Raw genomic sequence first — 22,253 nt, forward strand, 5'->3', positions numbered from 1 at the left:
TCTTTTAGTCCTTCACGGCTTAGGGTATCTAGTGCTAAAAGAAAACAGCCCTATTGTACCTTAACCTAACCTAACTATCAATAACGTACCGTATCGATTTAAGCCCGTATGGTAATAATTTTTCTATGGGTGTAATACATATTAGTTCAATAAAACACACGTAACAATGACTTTTCCTTTAATACATTTATAAAATACATAGTACATACACTTCACCACTTTTTTCATCAAAATTATTCTTTAAATTTTATGTCCCATCACAGACTCTGTATGCCTCAAGCTGTCTGTTGTGAGATTTGGAAAGCTTTTGTATGTCTCTTACATATCTAATGAGAGAATGGTTCCGAATTAGTGAACATTAATAATACTAAAACATTTTATACTTACGAATACTTCGCTATATCCACAAAAATTTAGTTTATTCAGTCATCATGTTTTCCAAGAAATATTGCAATTAACGCGTCTATTTACTTTATGAGAACAAACTAAACTACTAAGGCGACAACTTAGTTTTTAGCAACGGCGACATATCATATGCTACGTGTATGTGATAGTTAATGCCAAAGATTATATGAATTAACAAGATGTCTATATGCTTCCTCTTTTTTTCCAATAGGCTCATGAGTTTAGGTCCATACATGTATGAGAGAATTGGAAAAAAATGGGTATGATGTTACGAATCTAAAAAAGTAAAGAAAATGAAGAATTTTCAATTTGGTTAATAGGCCTGTTTCTGCACTCTTTTCATTCAACATTTATGCCAAAAGAAATTACTTCAAGTAAATTGTGTTTATTTTTATTTTGTTGTGTCTTTATTAGTACCGTATCTTTACAAATTGCATTGCCATACAAGTCATAATGACTAATATGGTTTATTTATAATTATATGATTAAAAAAATGGAAATTTAGCGGCTAAACTGGAACTTAATACTCACCTGAAGATGTAAATCATTAAGAGATGCCTATTATGTTCCCTGGTGTTCTTTCTGCGTTAAGTTTTCTACAGTTTTTCTGAGAAAATAGGAATTTATTACTTTACACTTTTAATTTTGGTTTAAACTTATGAAACACGCACGTAGTAGCGGCCAATTCAAAATGTTTCCCTCTATCAACTTTTTTATTTGACAATTGTTGATTTTTTAACTCTTTTTGTTCGTGATTTTGTCTAAACGGAAAATTTAAGAGTCACAAATTATTACACATTATTGGTCCGCCGAACACAGCTATACTCACACTTGATTGCTACGAATACAATTTTAAAGAGGAATTGCAGAAAATGTTGCAAAGAAATCTGGCAACAAGCAAAATAGATAACGAACGTGTGTGAACCTAAAGTCGTGCACTTTTATCTAATCAAGAGTAAGAGGCAATTTGGACATCTTGTTATAATTACAAAGTCTTTGATAATACCGGATGTAAATTATTTGATAGAAAGTGGTATCAAAATTAGAACCAATCAATTAATACTGTTACGAATTTGATATTTCTAGATTTAAGCTTATTTAAATTAGTTTTCGTTAATTTAAATTTCGAATTGTAACGATAAAATTACGTCATAACTTGTTAGAGTCATTTCTTTATTTTCTAGTACTTTTCTAGACATCTTTTGTGTTCTTAGTTTTCCAATCGTTCATTGTAAAAGTAACACCTTTTGTTTTACTGTTATAATTATCGGTAATATGACCAGAATGCACTAGCCAAGATAGGAATAAGCCTAAAAGTATGTGTGCCATATCACCTGTACACCTGTGTGCCATATCACCTGTACATCTACAAGATAGTAGCTTAATCTCGAAGGTTGTAGGCCAATTAGCGAGAACATTCGAAATCGTCATATCTCGGTATATAAACCATTGGCGGAGAGAGCAGTCAAGTCAGTCATAAGCTAAAGTTTATACAGTACTCATCGTAGAGCAAATAAGTGAAACCAATCAGTTAAACAAATAAATTGTAGATTGTCGTTATTTGAAAAGAACTGTGTTTTAATTATCGGGTAATTAAATACGCCTCAATATAAAAACGTAACAATTGGTGTCGGAAGTGAAATAACGAAAAAAAATCTACAATGAAGTTTAATCAGCTTCGAGTGGAAGACTTGAAGAAGGAATTGAGCAAAATGGAGCAGCCGACTACAGGAAATAAGGCTCAATTACAAAAGCGACTATGGGAAGAGTTCGAGCGGCGCAGTATTGATATCGAAACACATGAGTTCGATTATAAGGAAGATCTTGACGAATCAGTAGTAGCCAGCGCCTTGGAAACTCCATCTGTAGCTTCTAATGTTGTTGATTACACATCGATGGTCAATATTTTGAGTAAAATGATGGAAGCTAATTCTAGAAAATTGGAAGAAAAATTTGACGAAAATTCAAAAAAGATGGACGAAAATTCTAGAATTCTAATTGAGAATCTTCAACAAATTGCTGAAGGCATGGAAAAACGTGTGGACCATATCGAAAGCCAAATTGGGGAGCTGGATAAGAAGATTATTTCTGTGGATGAGAAAATTATGGTTCATGATGAGAAGTTTCTACACATTGAAAGAAAAATGTCAGAGCTGGAAATTAAAGGTGGACCAGTACGCGTTATCGAGGGCTCGAAAACCAAACCTCCTGTTTTCGATGGCTCAACTTCATTTGATGTATTCAAATTCCAATTTGAAATGGTTGCTTCTAGAAATTTATGGAACGACAATGACAAAGCAATTGAACTTCTATTGGCATTAAAGGGCAATGCCGCTGATGTGATACAAAGCATTCCCGCTGCCTCTAGAAATAATTATAATGAAGTAATAGCGGCACTTCAACGTAAGTACGGCGGAGAACATAAGCAAGACATCTTCAGAATGGAATTAAGAGGAAGAGTCCAGAAGTCAAATGAGACTCTACAAAACTTTGCAACAGAGGTTGAGCGGTTGGTGCTATTGGCATACCCAGGAGAGAGTCACCCACTTGTGGACCGCATCAAAATTGAGACCTTTGTGAATGGCATTCGAGACCCAGACATAAAATGTGCAACATATGCGTCACAATAGGCTACATTCGCAGAAACGGTAACATTTGCACTTGCACAAGAAACTGCGAGATTGTTGGCACGGCCTCAAATTCACAAAGTAGAGTAGAGACCGAGTTTGAAGAATCGAAATCGGTCATTGAATTGGTAAAAGAGGCTCTAAGGCAGATAATGCAAGAAATGAAGCAGCAGGCAAATAAATCTAGAATAAAATGCTATAACTGTGATAAGGCTGGACATCTTTCCCGGGAATGTAAAGCGTGGTGTAAAACGTCGGGCTCAATCTCGCCATCTCCATTAAACAATAATCATAAGAAGGCGACCACAAAGCCAAGCGACTCAAATTTAAATTTTGCGGATAATAGAAAAGGTGGCAAACAAGTTATTGATCAAGCCTTGACACGACGGCATTGCAATGTAGAAAGCACACGCTACTCGAAGGCTGAACCAAAGGAGACAGTTGTAAATGTCAGGCAGTTACACATCGAATCTGGCACAGACTGGTCAACAGAGCAACGTAAAGATCCCATTCTGAGAAAAATTATTTCGGCAAAAGAAGAAAATAAGAAACCCAGCAAGAAAGACATCGCAGCCGAAAGCCCACTTATGAAATCATACTGGGCTCAATGGGATAGTTTAGTCCTAGTCAATGGATCTCTGCAACGTAAGTGGGAAAGTGAAGATGGCAAGAATAGCCGCAACTTGATAATCGTGCCAGATTCCAAGGTAAAGGATGTTATGACGGAGTTCCACAATGGACCTAGTGGAGGTCACCTAGGAATAACCAAAACAGCAGAGAAAGTGAAGCAACGATTCTACTGGGTTGGATGCCAGAAATCAATTGCTGAATGGGTGGCAAATTGCGAGAAGTGCATAAAGGCGAAAGGGCCAAGACGAAAAAGTAGAGGTCTTATGCAAGAGTATAGGCCAGGAGCGCCTTTTGAAAGAATAGCAATGGACGTTGCAGGGCCTTTCCCAGTAAGTGATTCTGGAAATCGATATGTCCTTGTGGTCATGGACTACTTCAGCAAGTGGCCAGAAGTTTATGCCATTCCTAACCAAGAGGCGAAGACGATTATAGATGTAGTCGACAAGAACTGGATATGCCGCTACGGTGTGCCGACCGAGATACACTCAGACCAAGGAAGAAATTTTGAATCGGCCATATTCCAAGAGATGTGACTCCCTTGGTATCAAGAAAACAAGGACTACGCAATTGCATCCGCAGTCTGATGGTATGGTAGAAAGGTTTAATCGCACCGTGGAAGAACATCTTCGAAAGGTGGTAGATAACGGCCAACGAGACTGGGACGATCATATACCAAAGTTTTTGCTGTCGTATAGATCAGCCATACATGATTCTACGTCACGAACACCGGCCAAGGTCCTATTCGGAACGGAATTGAAGTTGCCCGGAGATTTGATATTCGGCGCTACACCCAATGAGCTCGCCATGGAAGAAACAAGTAACGACATACCAAACACATTTGGTAAAGTTCACGAATCAGTGCGAAACAAAATAAAAATGGTCAGCAACAGGATGAAGGCGAGATATAATCGTGCAGCGAACACTGAGGGCTTTAAAGAAGGACAACTGGTTCTGCTATTCAACCCGCAACGAAAGAAAGGATTATGTCCTAAGCTACAAACGCAGTGGGAAGGCCCATATAAAGTCATCAAGAAGATCAATGATGTTGTATACCGCATTCAAAAGGACGACAGCCCAAGGTCAAAGATGAAAGTTGTTCACCTGGAACGTTTGGCTCCTTACGTAATGGGTTCTGTGTCTATTCGGGACGAACAGCCTTAAGCGGGAGGCAGTGTTACGAATTTGATATTTCTAGATTTAAGTTTATTTAAATTAGTTTCCGTTAATTTAAATTTCGAATTCTTACGATAAAATTACGTCATAACTTGTTAGAGTCATTTCTTTATTTTCTAGTACTTTTCTAGACATCTTTTGTGTTCTTAGTTTTCCAATCGTTCATTGTAAAAGCAACACCTTTTGTTTTACTGTTATAATTATCGGTAATATGACCAGAATGCACTAGCCAAGATAAGAATAAGCCTAAAAGTATGTGTGCCATATCACCTGTACAATTACGCCCCATAGAAAGTTCTACACCCAGAAAAAAAAAGGTCTCTAATTCCAACTGAACTTTATTTTAGTTTATGAAGATTAGTTGATTTTAGTTAAATTTTGCACAATATGAGTAAATGTTCCTTATTTGAATAATTTTTTGCTAACTTTAATGGCGTGAACTAAAAAAAACAAAAAAAGTTATATACAAATATAGTGCACAATTTTACTAAAAAATAAAATAGTTCATATTTTCCTAAAATGGCAGAAGTTTGCTTAAATTGAGTTCATAAGTCTCTCAAATGAGTAAATTTTACTAAAATTGTACCTGTCTCGAACTTTGTACAGCGCTAAAGACATTTTAACTATTTTTAAATCCAATTTTTTCTTCCAACATATGAAATTTTCTTAAACAACAGAACAAAATTAATTAATTTTAAAAAATTTTCTTCAATTTGACAAAAAGTGTTAACTTATTTGTAACATGTTGCAATTAGAAAACTGTTTTAGGTAAAATTTTCTAAAATAAACCTACGTTTTCTTTCACGGTGGGGTCACTTTTTTTTGGGTGTAGATAGCCGAGACAATGAACATAAGTCGATAAATATGTGCAATGTCGCCGTGCGACATCTACAAGGTAGTATCTTAATCTCGAAGGTTGTAGGCCAATTAGCGAGAACATTCGAAATCGTCATATCTCGGTATATAAACCCCTAGCGGAGAGAGCAGTCAAGTCAGTCATAAGCTAAAGTTTATACAGTACACATCGTAGAGCAAATAAGTGAAACCAATCAGTTTTTTTTTTGATTTATTTATGTATTAATTCATTTATCTATACAAAATTCATATTAAAGCCCCAGCGCCTTATAGACTTTTTAGGGGCATAAAAGGCAACTGTAACAATAACTACATATTCGTATAACTCAAATAATCATACTAACTCATAAAAACCAAATAATTACATTAAAAGTGTTTCAACATTTAGCAAAAGGTGTTCTTTTATCTCCTTTTTAAACATAGAAATTGAAGATAAGTTTTTTAAGTACACAGGTAATTTATTATATTCAGTGGGTCCCGAGTAGCCAATACGTTGTTTTGTGAGTTCTAATCGGCATCTGGAAACAGCTATATCGTTTGTATGTCTAGTAATTCTACCACTTCGATCTATATTTCGATGGAACATTACAGATCCAGCATCGCCCGAGTTCAAAGACTTAAACATATATATCAAGATTTTTTGTTTATATAAACCCCGAACCGGTAATATATCCTTTGCAATATGTTTATATAATGCAACTGTTGAAAAACGTTGTGGCAGATTGAACACCAACTTTAAGGCCTTATTCTGTGCTATTTGTAAACATCTAAGAAATGCATCTGACGCTGAACCATAAACTATTGGTAAGTACGTTAAATGAGAATGAATAAGCGACTGATACATCATAAGTTTCACTTTCGTACTCATTTTATTCCTGAATTTATACAAAAGCCCAATGGCAGAAGAAATCTTATTTTTAATCTCAGCTATGTGACTATCCCATAACATGTTATGGCACATTCTAATTCCCAAGTACTTCACTGTATTAGATTCTCTTACCCGAGTCCCATCGACAATAATTGTAAACTCGTCATCCTCATTTCGCAAATGCGGCCTGAATCTAATAAATTTTGTCTTCCCAGCATTGACAACTAGTCCATTTAATCTAGCAAACTCTACCAACATTGACGCGTCATATTCTGCTTGTGCCTGTAGAACCCTTTCGTGGTTATAATTGTATAAAAGGCAAATATCATCCGCAAATAAGAATAATTTCCCATAAAAGCCAATGTTGTGAAGATCATTTATATAGATTTTGAAAAGCAAAGGACCCAATACACTACCCTGAGGTACTCCATGTAGAACCGGCAATTTACCACTGGATTCTGAGCCAACTTGAACAAATTGTACCCTATTCTTCAAAAAGTCCTTAAAAACCGAAATCGAATCGTCCGCTACTCCTATATTCCTTAACTTTTCCAATAAGATATCATGTTGAGTTCTAATCGGCATCTGGAAACAGCTATATCGTTTGTATGTCTAGTAATTCTACCACTTCGATCTATATTTCGATGGAACATTACAGATCCAGCATCGCCCGAGTTCAAAGACTTAAACATATATATCAAGATTTTTTGTTTATATAAACCCCGAACCGGTAATATATCCTTTGCAATATGTTTATATAATGCAACTGTTGAAAAACGTTGTGGCAGATTGAACACCAACTTTAAGGCCTTATTCTGTGCTATTTGTAAACATCTAAGAGATGCATCTGACGCTGAACCATAAACTATTGGTAAGTACGTTAAATGAGAATGAATAAGCGACTGATACATCATAAGTTTCACTTTCGTACTCATTTTATTCCTGAATTTATACAAAAGCCCAATGGCAGAAGAAATCTTATTTTTAATCTCAGCTATGTGACTATCCCATAACATGTTATGGCACATTCTAATTCCCAAGTACTTCACTGTATTAGATTCTCTTACCCGAGTCCCATCGACAATAATTGTAAACTCGTCATCCTCATTTCGCAAATGCGGCCTGAATCTAATAAATTTTGTCTTCCCAGCAGTGACAACTAGTCCATTTAATCTAGCAAACTCTACCAACATTGACGCGTCATATTCTGCTTGTGCCTGTAGAACCCTTTCGTGGTTATAATTGTATAAAAGGCAAATATCATCCGCAAATAAGAATAATTTCCCATAAAAGCCAATGTTGTGAAGATCATTTATATAGATTTTGAAAAGCAAAGGACCCAATACACTACCCTGAGGTACTCCATGTAGAACCGGCAATTTACCACTGGATTCTGAGCCAACTTGAACAAATTGTACCCTATTCTTCAAAAAGTCCTTAAAAACCGAAATAGAATCGTCCGCTACTCCTATATTCCTTAACTTTTCCAATAAGATATCATGTTGAACTAAGTCAAAGGCCTTCGAAAAATCGAAATATACCACAGCAACGCCCCTTAACGTTAACCAATGCCTCTTCTGTACCCGAACCTTTTCTGAAACCATACTGACGTTCAAATAATATTTTATTGTCGTGGATATACTCTGACAGCTGTTGAAATATAATCTTCTCAAAAACAATATCAATACAAGATAAAACAGAAATTGGTCTAAAGTCAATCACTTCTCTCGCATCCCGTTTTTTCGGAATCGGAAAAATTTTATGGGTTTTTAAAATGGATACAATTTCTTCTCCAAAGATCTATTAAAAATTCTAGTAATTACCCCAGAGATCTCATGCTCCCTAACTCGCAACAAATTTGGAACTAAGCCATCAAATCCCGGACTTTTGCCGCCTTTCATTGATCTAATTACATTCACAATTTCCTCAGATCTAACGAATTGTAAATTAAAAGCAGTATTCACACCATTCATTGTTCCAAAAAAATTCAAGTCATCATTAGGATAACGTGCAATATTATCCTTCATGTTTTTGATAGACTCATAAAAGAATCTATTGAAAATACAGGCCTTCTCATCCTCCTCAATAACACTATGGCCATCTACCGATATAATCTCATTGAACCTTGGCTTTCTTCTACCCAAAACATCGTTTAGAAAACCCCATACTTTTCTCGTGTCACCAGAGTATCGTTCCAAATTCAACATATAATAATCCTCCATCAATTTCCTACTACATAGTTTAACAATCCTACTAATCCTTCTAATACGTTCAAGCAAGCAGTTACTTGATCTCCTTTTCCTCTCCCTCAAAAGCCTTTTCTTAAAACATATTAGCCCATATAGACCCTCAGTCATCCACGGAGAAACCTCATATCTGATATCATTAACCCTAGTAGTATTCAATTGGCTCTGTGACTTCGCTGTAATCAGAGTCTCTAGCAAACTATCACATAAACGAGAAGGATCTGAGATACTGTCGAGTTGCGGCAGTGTCGAATCAAGGATACTTATATATTTTACAAAGTCAATTTTCTCATTCCTTCTTGTTACGGCCGGATTATAATTAATATCCAATTCAATGCAACAACTTAGAATATTGTGGTCAGATAACTCATTTTCTATAGCATAAACTGACAGCTTATCCGGGTCATTGCTATAAATCCAATCAATACATTTCTGACTCAAAGGTCTGGTAACGTAAGCATGACATGAGTGCAAATTATGTTCAATGAGAAGAGTAGATAATTCTCTATAACTTCTGTTGGGACAAAAAGAATCAACATTCACATCACCTACAAATAGCACAAAATAAGAACTCAGGTTGTGAAGAATTATTTCCATTTTTCTCAAAAAAATATCAACTGGACATCGAGGTGACCTATAAACTGATATTATCGCCAACTTCCGTCTCTCAATCTTAACATCTGACATCTCAATACCGATAATTTCTACGCTATCTTCGCTATTTTTCAATATTACACGGTGTTTCAAATTTACGTTTACGTAGACAGAGGTTCCTCCAAAACCATCAAACCTCTCACAGTGAATACCATTAAAACCACCTATAGAATATAAACCAACGTTTTGGCTACGGAACCATGTTTCCTGCATTGCTATAATATCAGGCAATTTCGTAAAATTACTAATTAAGTTTCTAAATCGATTAAATTTACTAATTGAAGATACACTCCTTATATTAACCGAAATTACATTTAAACAGTTCAAATTATAATTATTAAAAAATGTATTATAAGAATCGATTGTTTTAAAATATTTGGAATTCATAGAATAGTAGGTAATTAAAAATTAACATTTATGCACATATACAACAATCTAGTTCCTGGAATAAAAACCAGCCTCATCATCATCATCATCATCGTCGTCGTCGTCATCATCATTCCCTCGTTCAACATTTACTTTTGAACCACTCTTTCGACCATTATAAATATTAGCAGACGTTTTAAGAAAGAGTTGATCAACATCATTCATCGATTTTAGGAGTACTTGTCGAGAATTCTCATCTTTCTTAGCATAGACATTGGAACCACGAGTAAAAACAAATTTAAAACCAACAGTTTTCAACGACTTAGCGTACTTAAACAGCTGCATACATTCCTTTGTAACGAAATCATTAATATAAACGTTCTTCAGCTCTGGAATATCTTTTAGTTTCTTTTTCCCATCCATAAAAGTAGATTTGCTTTTTTTCTTTGAAAATTTGACAACAATTGACATCTTGTTAGTATTTTTGTTTTTGTTTACGAAGTAGGCAGTATCAATTTCATCCTCACATATGTCAGCATCAGTTTTTTGTGCTATAGCAAGCACAACATCTTCAGGTTTACCAGTAGCAGTAGTGCTAATGCCGTTGATGACACAAAAATTTTCAACCCGCATCCCATTCAAAAAACCAACAGTTGATTCCAATGTATCAACCCTTTCATGAAGCATTTTATTTTCTTTTTTTAGGTGTTTTATTTGTGCCGTATTCTTCTTAACACCTTTCAATATGGAATCAGATTGAGATGACATAAAGTTCATTGTTTGTTTCATGTCTCTCATTTCTTTTAACTCATCATTGCTTTTAACTCATCATTGTTGTTTTGATCAGGTTCACAAAAGTGACAAGTATACTCAATAGTTTCATCATCGTTTAGTCTCTCAATTTCCACTTTATCTAAATGAGTACATAACGAGTGGAGAGTTTCTTTACACACATCACATTGAATAGAATCGTCATTGTCCAACACTGACGTTTTGCATTGTGGACAAACATTTTTTTTCTTTTTATTTGCAACGCTTCTTTTCGTTTTCCCAGCCATTCTTTATAATTCTCAAATAGCCGTATAACTCAAGAGAACGGAGATGGAGTTTTAAACTCTACTCGATGTATGTATATATTAAAAAACTCAATTTTTTTACACGATGAGCACAAGCACGATAATTTGACGTTCGTTCAAGCTTAGGGTTGCCAACTTTAGTGTTAAACAAATAAATTGTAGATTGTCGTTATTTGAAAAGAACTGTGTTTTAATTATCGGGTAATTAAATACGCCTCAATATAAAAACGTAACAATACCAAACGGTAATGGCCACGTACCGCCCTTTTTCTACCAGTGTAGCGATGAGGATAGGTTAGGTTAAAGTGGCAGCCCGATTAAATTTCAGGCTCACTTAGACTATTCAGTCCATTGTGATACCACATTTAACTAAAAGTACCTATTACATATGGGCACTTCTAGTCTTAACCACTGAACCTTCTCTATTATTTACTTTTGTGGGACCAACCAGATTGCTCCAAAAATATTAACAGACTGCTTAAGTTAACGCTTTCCAGGTCCGCCAGTAATCTAAAGCTATATGCTCCTAAAATTCGCTTACGCCTTACACAAAAAGCAGGACACTCACACAAGAGGAGTTTAATTGCTTCCTTTTCTTCCACATCATGACAGCTTATACAATAGTCATTATACTTCGCACCTATAGTTTTTACAAATTCACCTATCAGGCAGCGACCCGTTATAGCAGATATCAGGAGTGCTATCTGACGCCTTGAGAACACTAGCATATATAGTGTGCGGTTTAAGTTTAAATGGGGCCATATTTGCTTGGTGTCGTTACAACCCATGCAATTCTCCCATCGAATATTGGCCATCATAACAGCCTTCTCATGCAGTAAGAGCTTGCAGGTGGCCAGAGGCATACCAACAGATTCTAGTTCCCCTGGAATATGTAAGGTAGTTCCTAGCCTTGCTAACACATCTGCTTCGCAGTTCCCCGGTATGTTCCTATGGCCAAGCACCCATATTAGGTGAATATTGTACTGATCAGCCATCTCGTTGAGAGATTTGCGGCAGTCTATGGCCGTTTTCGAGTCCAAGGATTTTATTGCAGGTTGACTGTCTGAGTATACATTAATGCCAATATTTGTTGGAACATTACTTCTCAGCCAATTCACCACCTCTCTTATTGCCAATATTTCAGCCTGAAAAACACTACAGTGATTAGGTAATCTTTTCGCTATTCGAATTTCCAGATGAGGATGAAATGGTACTTTGAAATGCTGGCAGGGTAAATGATTTGCAACAAAGTGGTACTAACATTAAAAGGTAACGTGAATCAATTTATGAATACCAAACGGTAATGGCCAAATACCGCCTTTCTTCTACCAGTGTAGTAATGCAACTCGAGTAAAAGTTAAACAAAAATTGGTCATAGTTGAGTTCGAGAGTGGGCATCCTATCTTGGCAAAGAACCATATAAAAAGTGCAAGAACGCATGTAAGAATAGTGAATGATGAGTTCATCCACTGGCCAAAAGATTTAAGACGGGCGACAATTATATCGATCGAATTGACGTTGACAAATTATATTCCTCCAAATACCAATTGAAAGCCTCCTTCGTCAGCCGAAATCGTCCATTAAGCCTGCAAAAAGGTGACTCTAGCAGTATACACCATTTCAAATACATTAACTTACATCAAAGACAGTGGGTACTCTTATCCCATATTTGTCGCAGTATTATTTTATATATGGCAATGGCAATACTAAAGTTATTGCATCAAATTTCGATCGAATGCCGTGGTCCATATTAAATTGTCGATACGATTATGAATTCGTTATCGAATGCCGTGATTAGCCCCCTGGTCATAGTCGAGTTCGGGAGTGCACAGGCAGGAGCGATAACCACGAGATTGTGATCATTCAATTACTGTACCATACCATGACAACATAACGCTTCTGGGCCACCATGTAAGAATAGTGAATGATGAAAGCTTCCACTGGCCAAAAGGTTTAAGACGGCAGACAATTGTAATATCGATAGAATTGACGTTGACATGGCATCAAAATCAATATTCCTCCAAGTAACAATTGAACACATCCCTCGTCAGCCGAAATCCATAGAGCTTGCAAGGTCACTTTCCAACAGTGCAAACCATATCAAGCTCATGATGAACTTTGATGAACTGATTCTAACAAGAGATATAGCCCTCCCTCCTCAATTATTACTGAAATTCCATTGTTAACTTCAAGTCCGGCCCTGTGCAGCCTTATTGCGTTAGCAAAGAATAGATTTTGTTTACGTATCTTTGTTATTGTTTTGTATATCAACATATTTTGCTACCTGAATGCATTTCTAAAAATATTTGAAAGTTCATACATACATTCACCTATGCACATACATATTGCAACTGTCTAGCCGTCGTCTGCGGTGCATTGGTTGGGGCACCCCTTTGTATGCATGTTACGTTACACAGAATAAAGTGAATAAAGTCAAGTTCAAGCCGGAACTTTTGTTTGAAATTAAAACTTTAAAACTTCGCTTTTTTATTGTCGAGCAAATAGCCTGTAAAAAATAGTACAGGCTCAAACATTGGTAACCCCGACGTGATTAAGTTTAATAATCACATAGTATTATCAAATTGGATAATTTCGTAATAAAAATAAATTCGTATTAAAGCTGATAAATCAAAGTGAAAAATTATAATATGCCGGGCGAAGATCAAATCACTAATACCATTGATGGAGAAGTACGAGAAAACATAATGCCATTTCGAACAAAAATACTAGCTTTGGAGAAGCAATTGGAATCGTTGATGAGGAGCCTAACGAATGAGCAGTTGGCTGAATATGATAGTGCTGATTTATCTGTCCGTCTGGAATATGTGGAACAGATCAACGCCTCATTCGAGGAAGCCCAATCCGTCTTAGAAGAATTGCTCTCTGTAGAGCAGGAATATGATGTACGAATGCGGTTTACTTCTCTATACCTAGATGTCAAAGCAAAATTAACCCGAAGGCAAAATTCGATTCAGCGTACTCAACCAAACCACAGGTGTTCAACAATGCGTCAGTTTTCAATTGATGGTGTTCCTTTTGCAGAAAATTCATCTTCTATGAGAAAGACAAGACTGCCTTATATTCAATTGCCCAAATTTAATGGTACATATGCAAATTGGCCCATTTTTTCTCGTTATTTTCCACGGTTGTCTACAGCAATATGGATCTGAGTGACCTAGAGAAGTTTCATCATCTCCGTTCGAGCTTAACAGGGGTAGCTCTAGATACCATTGCATCACTGGAATTAAATGGGAGGAATTATTCTGAAGCGGTAAAATTATTGAAAAATAGATTCGATAATAAACTGTTACATTTTCAGAGTCATATAAATGCAATATTTTCATTGAAAGCTGTGGAGGACAGCTCTGCTGAAGGATTACGTCACCTTAGCGATAAATTGAATTCACATTTGCGTGCTATGATGACCATTACATCAAAAGAACAAATTGCTGATGGCCTTTTAATCTATCTAGCAACCATTAAGATGGATAGACCGACGCAGATCAAATGGGAGGTTTTCCTGTTAATGAGCTGCCAAGTTGGAATTCCATGTCGTCATTTTTGGAGCAGAGATGTCGCATGCTGGAAAATTTGGAAAATTCCTGCGTAAATTTGGATTCTATTCGCCAGCATACCAAAAAACAGACTACCAAGAATCGCCATGTCCATGTAGCTGCCGGCTCACCATCGCCTTGGTGTGCATTTTGTGACTCAATGGAACATTTGATTTTTAATTACTCACTATTTGGAAATCTTTCGCCCCCTCTTCGTTTTAAAGAAGCAAAGAGGCTCAAATTATGCCTCAACTGTCTTCGTAAGCGACATCTACTGCGGAAGTGTACTGCGCAGTGCTGTCGAATATGCTCAGTTAAGCATAACACTTTGCTACATATTGATCCGTCTTGCTCTGCTTCTTCATCTGCTCAACCGGTGAAGCCGTCAGCAACGTCGCCTGAAGAGCCAGCCAGAACCCAAGCCGTATTACCTTCTTCGAGCGATGCCACGTCATCTTCGAGTGGTAGTGTGTTGTTAGCGACAGCAATAATCCTTGTCAAAAATAAAAATGGAAACTTCGTCCCATGTCGTGCAATTTTGGATTCTGCATCCCAAATAAATTTAGTTGCAAATCGTCTTGTTAAGCGCCTTGGTATGAATTGTAAACGAATTGCAGCTACAATTTCTGGTATAGGTGATGGAAGTTTGGAAGTGGTGGTGCCCACAATCACAGATTATCAACCTAGCATAAACTTGAATGCCCTGGACTGGAACATGCCTAAAAACATTAATCTTACTGATCCCGCGTTTGACAAGGCGGGAGCCATCGATATGCTGATAGGCGCTGAATTGTTTTTCGATTTAATGTCTGTGGGACAAATAAAGTTAGCTGCTAACTTACAAATTTTACAGAAGACTCTATTTGGATGGGTAGTTGCTGGAGATAGTTTTCGCCCTCGGCAAGCTTGTACCCTTGCCCTTTCATATAACGATGCCGAAGAAGAAGAAGAGAAGCTTTCGATAATTGTAAAGGCATTTTGGGAAGTTGAAAGTGATTCTTTAAACAATGTGGCCATCAGTGAGGAAGGCGCATATTGTGAAAAACATTTTGTCAACAATTTCATGCGCCTGACTACAGGGGAGTACTCAGTTCTGTTGCCTAAAATTGAAGGCGATAATGTTTCATCAAGCCTTACAGCGGTTAAATTCGTTGGAAAAGAAATTTAGGCGTTATCCAGAAATAAAGGCAAAATACACTGTTTTTATGGGTGAGTATGCATGTCCAAGAAAGTAGAATTGCCATTTTCGAATTTCGAAAATTTGAAAGTTGTGCTGGATTGTGCTAGGTTTGTGCCGATTTGTGCTGCAATTTGTTTTTTTAAATTTTATCAAATAGCCGAGATATTTCGAAAAAACTTTTTTCAACAAATTTTTTGCCAGAATCGCCATTTTCGAAATGCGACATTTTGCCAGTTGTGCTGAGTTGTGCTAGCCGAGTACATTATTGTGCCGTTTAAATAAAAATTCTATCTCTTATAGTTTTCGAGAAATTCTAAAATTTCGAAAAATTTCCAGAATCGCCATTTTCGAATTTCGAAAATTTTAATATTGTATTAAACCGTTATCGACTTGTGCTAAGTTGTGCCGTTGAGATCACCTTTATATCTCAAGCCGTTTCCGAGAAACAGCCAAATTAAATTTTTAAAAAAGTTCAAAAATATGTGTTTGAAAAACGCCAAAATTTAAATTTTCGAATTTCAAAAAACTGAATGTTGTGCAAATTTGTGCTAGTTCAGTACTCATTTGTGCCGTTCGAATTAACTTTCTATCTCAAACCGTTTTGGAGATATTCGCAAAAACTTTTTTTAAAAAATGCCAATTTATGATTGAAAATAGTCAAAATTTTAAATTTTCGAAATTCAAAAAACTGAACGTTGTGCCAATTTGTGCTAGGTTAGTACTCATTTGTGCCGTTTGAATCAACTTTCTATCTCAAACCGTTTTGGAGATATTCGCAAAAACTTTTTTTAAAAAATGCCAATTTATGATTGAAAATAGTCAAAATTTAAAATTTTCGAATTTCAAAAAACTGAACGTTGTGCAAATTTGTGCTAGTTCAGTATTCATTTGTGCCGTTCGAATTAACTTTCTATCTCAAACCGTTTTGGAGATATTCGCAAAAACTTTTTTTAAAAAATGCCAATTTATGATTGAAAATAGTCAAAATTTAAAATTTTCGAAATTAAAAAAACTGAACGTTGTGCAAATTTGTGCTAGTTCAGTACTCATTTGTGCCGTTCGAATTAACTTTCTATCTCAAACCGTTTTGGAGATATTCGCAAAAACTTTTTTTAAAAAATGCCAATTTATGATTGAAAATAGTCAAAATTTAAAATTTTCGAATTTCAAAAAACTGAACGTTGTGCAAATTTGTGCTAGTTCAGTATTCATTTGTGCCGTTCGAATTAACTTTCTATCTCAAACCGTTTTGGAGATATTCGCAAAAACTTTTTTTAAAAAATGCCAATTTATGATTGAAAATAGTCAAAATTTAAAATTTTCGAAATTCAAAAAACTGAACGTTGTGCCAATTTGTGCTAGGTTAGTACTCATTTGTGCCGTTTGAATCAACTTTCTATCTCAAACCGTTTTGGAGATATTCGCAAAAACTTTTTTTAAAAAATGCCAATTTATGATTGAAAATAGTCAAAATTTAAAATTTTCGAATTTCAAAAAACTGAACGTTGTGCAAATTTGTGCTAGTTCAGTATTCATTTGTGCCGTTCGAATTAACTTTATATCTCAAACCGTTTTGGAGATATTCGCAAAAACTTTTTTTAAAAAATGCCAATTTATGATTGAAAATAGTCAAAATTTAAAATTTTCGAAATTCAAAAAACTGAACGTTGTGCCAATTTGTGCTAGGTTAGTACTCATTTGTGCCGTTTGAATCAACTTTCTATCTCAAACCGTTTTGGAGATATTCGCAAAAACTTTAAATTTTGACTATTTTCAATCATAAATTGGCATTTTTCAAAAAAAAGTTTTTGCGAATATCTCCAAAACGGTTTGAGATAGAAAGTTGATTCAAACGGCACAAATGAGTACTAACCTAGCACAAATTGGCACAACGTTCAGTTTTTTGAAATTCGAAAATTTTAAATTTTGACTATTTTCAATCATAAATTGGCATTTTTTAAAAAAAGTTTTTGCTAATATCTCCAAAACGGTTTGAGATAGAAAGTTGATTCAAACGGCACAAATGAGTACTAACCTAGCACAAATTGGCACAACGTTCAGTTTTTTGAAATTCGAAAATTTTAAATTTTGACTATTTTCAATCATAAATTGGCATTTTTCAAAAAAAAGTTTTTGCGAATATCTCCAAAACGGTTTGAGATAGAAAGTTGATTCAAACGGCACAAATGAGTACTAACCTAGCACAAGTTGGCACAACGTTCAGTTTTTTGAAATTCGAAAATTTTAAATTTTGACTATTTTCAATCATAAATTGGCATTTTTTAAAAAAAGTTTTTGCGAATATCTCCAAAACGGTTTGAGATAGAAAGTTGATTCAAACGGCACAAATGAGTACTAACCTAGCACAAATTGGCACAACGTTCAGTTTTTTGAAATTCGAAAATTTTAAATTTTGACTATTTTCAATCATAAATTGGCATTTTTCAAAAAAAAGTTTTTGCGAATATCTCCAAAACGGTTTGAGATAGAAAGTTGATTCAAACGGCACAAATGAGTACTAACCTAGCACAAATTGGCACAACATTCAGTTTTTTGAAATTCGAAAATTTTAAATTTTGACTATTTTCAATCATAAATTGGCATTTTTTAAAAAAAGTTTTTGCGAATATCTCCAAAACGGTTTGAGATAGAATGTTGATTCAAACGGCACAAATGAGTACTAACCTAGCACAAATTGGCACAAAATTCAGTTTTTTGAAATTCGATCATTTTAAATTTTGACTATTTTGGCATAAATTGGCATTTTTTAAAAAAAGTTTTTGCGAATATCTCCAAAACGGTTTGAGATAGAAAGTTGATTCAAACGGCACAAATGAGTACTAACCTAGCACAAATTGGCACAACATTCAGTTTTTTGAAATTCGAAAATTTTAAATTTTGACTATTTTCAATCATAAATTGGCATTTTTTAAAAAAAGTTTTTGCGAATATCTCCAAAACGGTTTGAGATAGAAAGTTGATTCAAACGGCACAAATGAGTACTAACCTAGCACAAATTGGCACAACATTAAGTTTTTTGAAATTCGAAAATTTAAATTTTGGCGTTTTTCAAACACATATTTTTGAACTTTTTTAAAAATTTAATTTGGCTGTTTCTCGGAAACGGCTTGAGATAGAAAGGTGATCTCAACGGCACAACTTAGCACAAGTCGATAACGGTTTAATACAATATTAAAATTTTCGAAATTCGAAAATGGCGATTCTGGAAATTTTTCGAAATTTTAGAATTTCTCGAAAACTATAAGAGATAGAATTTTTATTTAAACGGCACAATAATGTACTCGGCTAGCACAACTCAGCACAACTGTCAAAATGTCGAGTTTCGAAAATGGCGATTCTGGCAAAAATTTTGTTGAAAAATGTTTTTTTCAAATATCTCCGCTATTTGATAAAATTTAAAAAAACAAATTGCAGCACAAATCGGCACAAACCTAGCACAATCCAGCACAACTTTCAAATTTTCGAAATTCGAAAATGGCAATTCTACTTTCTTGGACATTGAGTATGCTGATTTAAATCATATGTCGTTAATTTCGCCACAAGATTCCCAGGTCAAATATTTTTTACCCCAAAATTAAGGGTGGTTTTTGATGGGTCAGCTAAAACAACAACTTGAAAGTCATTAAATGATAGTTTATACGCTGGACCCACTATTCAAGCAAAGCTGTTTAATACCCTGGTCAGATACAGATTTTTTAAAGTGGCACTGTGTGGAGATATTTGCAAGATGTACAGGTGCGTGCGTGTGACCCATCCCGATGATTATCTCCAATGCACACATTGGCGAGAAAACAAGGTTGATGACGTCAAAATTTACAAGTTGAATACCGTCACTTATGGTACGAAACCAGCAGCATTTTTGGCCTTCCGTGCAATGCACCAACTACCATTTGATGACGAAAAAATATTTCCCCTTGGCTCCAAAATTGTTCGTCGTGATTTTTATGTAGATGACACGATTTCTGATGGTAATTCTGTTGAAGTGGTGTCTGAAATAAGGCAGCAAGTGACCTCACTTCTAAAAGGAGGAGGAGTCCTAATATGCAAGTGGATGTCTAATGAGCCTGCTGTTCTGGAAGGTGTTCCATCTGCAGACTGTGAACAATTTTTGAAATTTCACGATGGCACTGATGTTACAAAAACTCTTGGGCTCGTTTGGGATCCCAAAGGTGACGATTTTATTTTCGTTTTCAACCCTATTGATGATTGGAAGGTGGTGACAAAGCGCTCCATATTATCGTCCATAGCTCGGCTTTATGACCCCTTGGGTTTGATTGGACCAGTTATCACAAAGGCAAAGGTTTTCATGCAAACCTTATGGCTGATAAGTCACTGTCGTGAGTGGTCGTGTTTTCATTGGGCTCCAGTAAAATCCATTTGTTTGGTGTATATAGACTTCTTTTAAAGCTAAAATAAAAAACAATCGTTGCCCTAAGCACCCTGTGTTGAAAAAAAGCTGAAAGAAAATAAGTGCAAAGCTCAGCTTTTTCAATAATTGTAAAAAACTTTTATGTTTATTCAATATGAAAAGAAGAAGTACATACAACAACAATTTAGTGTAAACAAAGCAAGAGAGTTTGAGAGTGTGAGAATAAACTATTGTCAAGTTTTAAAACAATCGAAAGTCATCGATATTAAAACTCATCTAAATGACAACAGTTAATAAGCGAAAGCTCTAAATAATTTCAGTGTGCTCCTAAACTTATGCTACATCATTTAAATAATATACATACAGAATCACCCTGTTATTAAATTAAAAGATTTGCCCACACTACAAAAGTCATTACGGATCACCCTGTTATTCAATTATAAAACTTGCGCCTAACAGTGTGCTCCAATTTATATTCCGAAATATTTACTCACACCGCAAATCCCCCTGCAATTTTTCGTTGAAATTCAAATCCAAACCGCCCTTTTTCATAATGGATATTTCAAATGGAGCTGATGTCACTCAAACAGATTTTTCAGTTGACAATGACAATATCACACATGATCCCAAAGCTCCCAAGCGTAACAGAGAGAGTTCCATTCGTCACTCTCTCACTGGAAACCTGCTAAAAACACCCCGTCTCTCCGATTCACCATTTCGGATAATGCAAATGCTTGATGATCGCTTTGATAAATTGAGTGAACGATTAATGAACCAGTTTAAGTTGATGTTAAGAGACCGAAGAACGATTGATGAATAATTTCGATAAAAGATTGGCTGAACTTACAACGGATGTAATAAACTTAAAAGAACGTATTTCAAATTTATAAAAGGTGGATAATGAAGTAAACTTTTTAAAATCGGATATTAAAGATCTCCGAATGGCCCTATTAAGACAAGAAAACTCTCAGGTGGCTTGTGAAATTCGCATTAACGGAATTCCTTACCAAAAAGAGGAAGACCTGAATAACATATTTGTTACAATTTGTACCTCTATGAGTATAAAACCTCCACAAATTAAATCAATACACCGCCTCCAAAATCGCAACAACACAAAAACTATAAATTCGCCTGATTGTGTTATAATTGCCAAATTTCTGTCCCCATATGATAAGAACTTTTGGCTCAAATCAGTAGCAGCGTATAAAAAAAACCAACAATCATCAATTGACACTCAATAATATTGGGATTAACTCCAATTCAAAATACTATATAAATGAGAATATTTCCAACACAAACTATCAGCTTTTGCAAGACGCCATACGACTGAAGAAAAAAGGACTTGTCAAGCCAACTGACAGCAATGAACCTATATGTATATTTCATTCAAAAGTCTTGGATGATTTTAATTCTTCAGTTAATCAGTCTGATTCGGGAAAAAATATCTAAATATTATCAGTTGTTTCTATTATTTTTTGCCTTAATATTTGTCGTTATAATTTATTTTTGTTATAATTTAATGGCTCATAGTATTTCGCATTGTGATACAATATTATTTTCGGTAAGCAATGATTTTGAAAAGGTGATTTTCTGTAGTAAATTTAATTTTAATGGATGCGCTGCTGATGAACTCCCTATTGTGTGGCAATCGTACATCTATGGCTCGTACGGATAGAACTAATGGAGGTTCCAGAGACATAACCAAGAACTTAGTAAGTATTCTATCTAAACAAAGGAACGGTGTATCAATCTGTCACATTAACGCGCAGAGGTTAGCGAATAAGATAGACGAATTCAGATACATATTTGAGTTACGAGTACTGACATTATATGCGTCTCAGAGACCTGGTTAAGCTCATCCATTCCCAATGGATTGATAAATTTAAGGGGATATTCCGTGTTCAGATATGATAGGGAAAGCCGTGGAGGAGGGGTCGCAATATTTGCGAGGAATACCTTGAAGGCAAAGTTTCGTACGAAATCTGCCCGCGATGAGAGAATAGAGTATGTATTTGTTGAACAAGGAAGATTTTAGTTGGATGTTGTTATCGACCCAATAATACGATAAGTATGGATCAGTTTCAGATTAAATTAGTATCCATTACATTGGGGTATGAAGACGTAATTATTACCGGTGATTTTTAATTCGAATATTCTCGTCAATTCCACATTAACAGATAATATGTTGGCTATTGGTTTATATACACCTAATAATACGAATCCGACACA

The 22,253-nt window shown here is 35.3% G+C and overlaps 1 protein-coding gene across 1 annotated transcript in view; it reads right to left on the minus strand.

Moving 5' to 3' along the window:
* Positions 1 to 167: 167 nt before the first annotated feature.
* The window catches only part of FucTB (alpha-(1,3)-fucosyltransferase 10), a 47,214-nt gene continuing 25,128 nt past the window's right edge, over positions 168 to 22,253 (minus strand). The window contains exons 5-6 of the transcript XR_012719331.1: positions 388 to 681; positions 168 to 326 (exon numbers count right to left, since the gene is read on the minus strand). The gene's annotated coding sequence lies outside the window, so the exon portion shown is untranslated. The remainder of the gene's footprint in view (positions 327 to 387; positions 682 to 22,253) is intronic.

This window comes from Haematobia irritans, chromosome 2 (assembly GCF_050003625.1).
Source record: "Haematobia irritans isolate KBUSLIRL chromosome 2, ASM5000362v1, whole genome shotgun sequence".
In the NCBI taxonomy this organism is placed as follows: Eukaryota; Metazoa; Arthropoda; class Insecta; order Diptera; family Muscidae; genus Haematobia; species Haematobia irritans.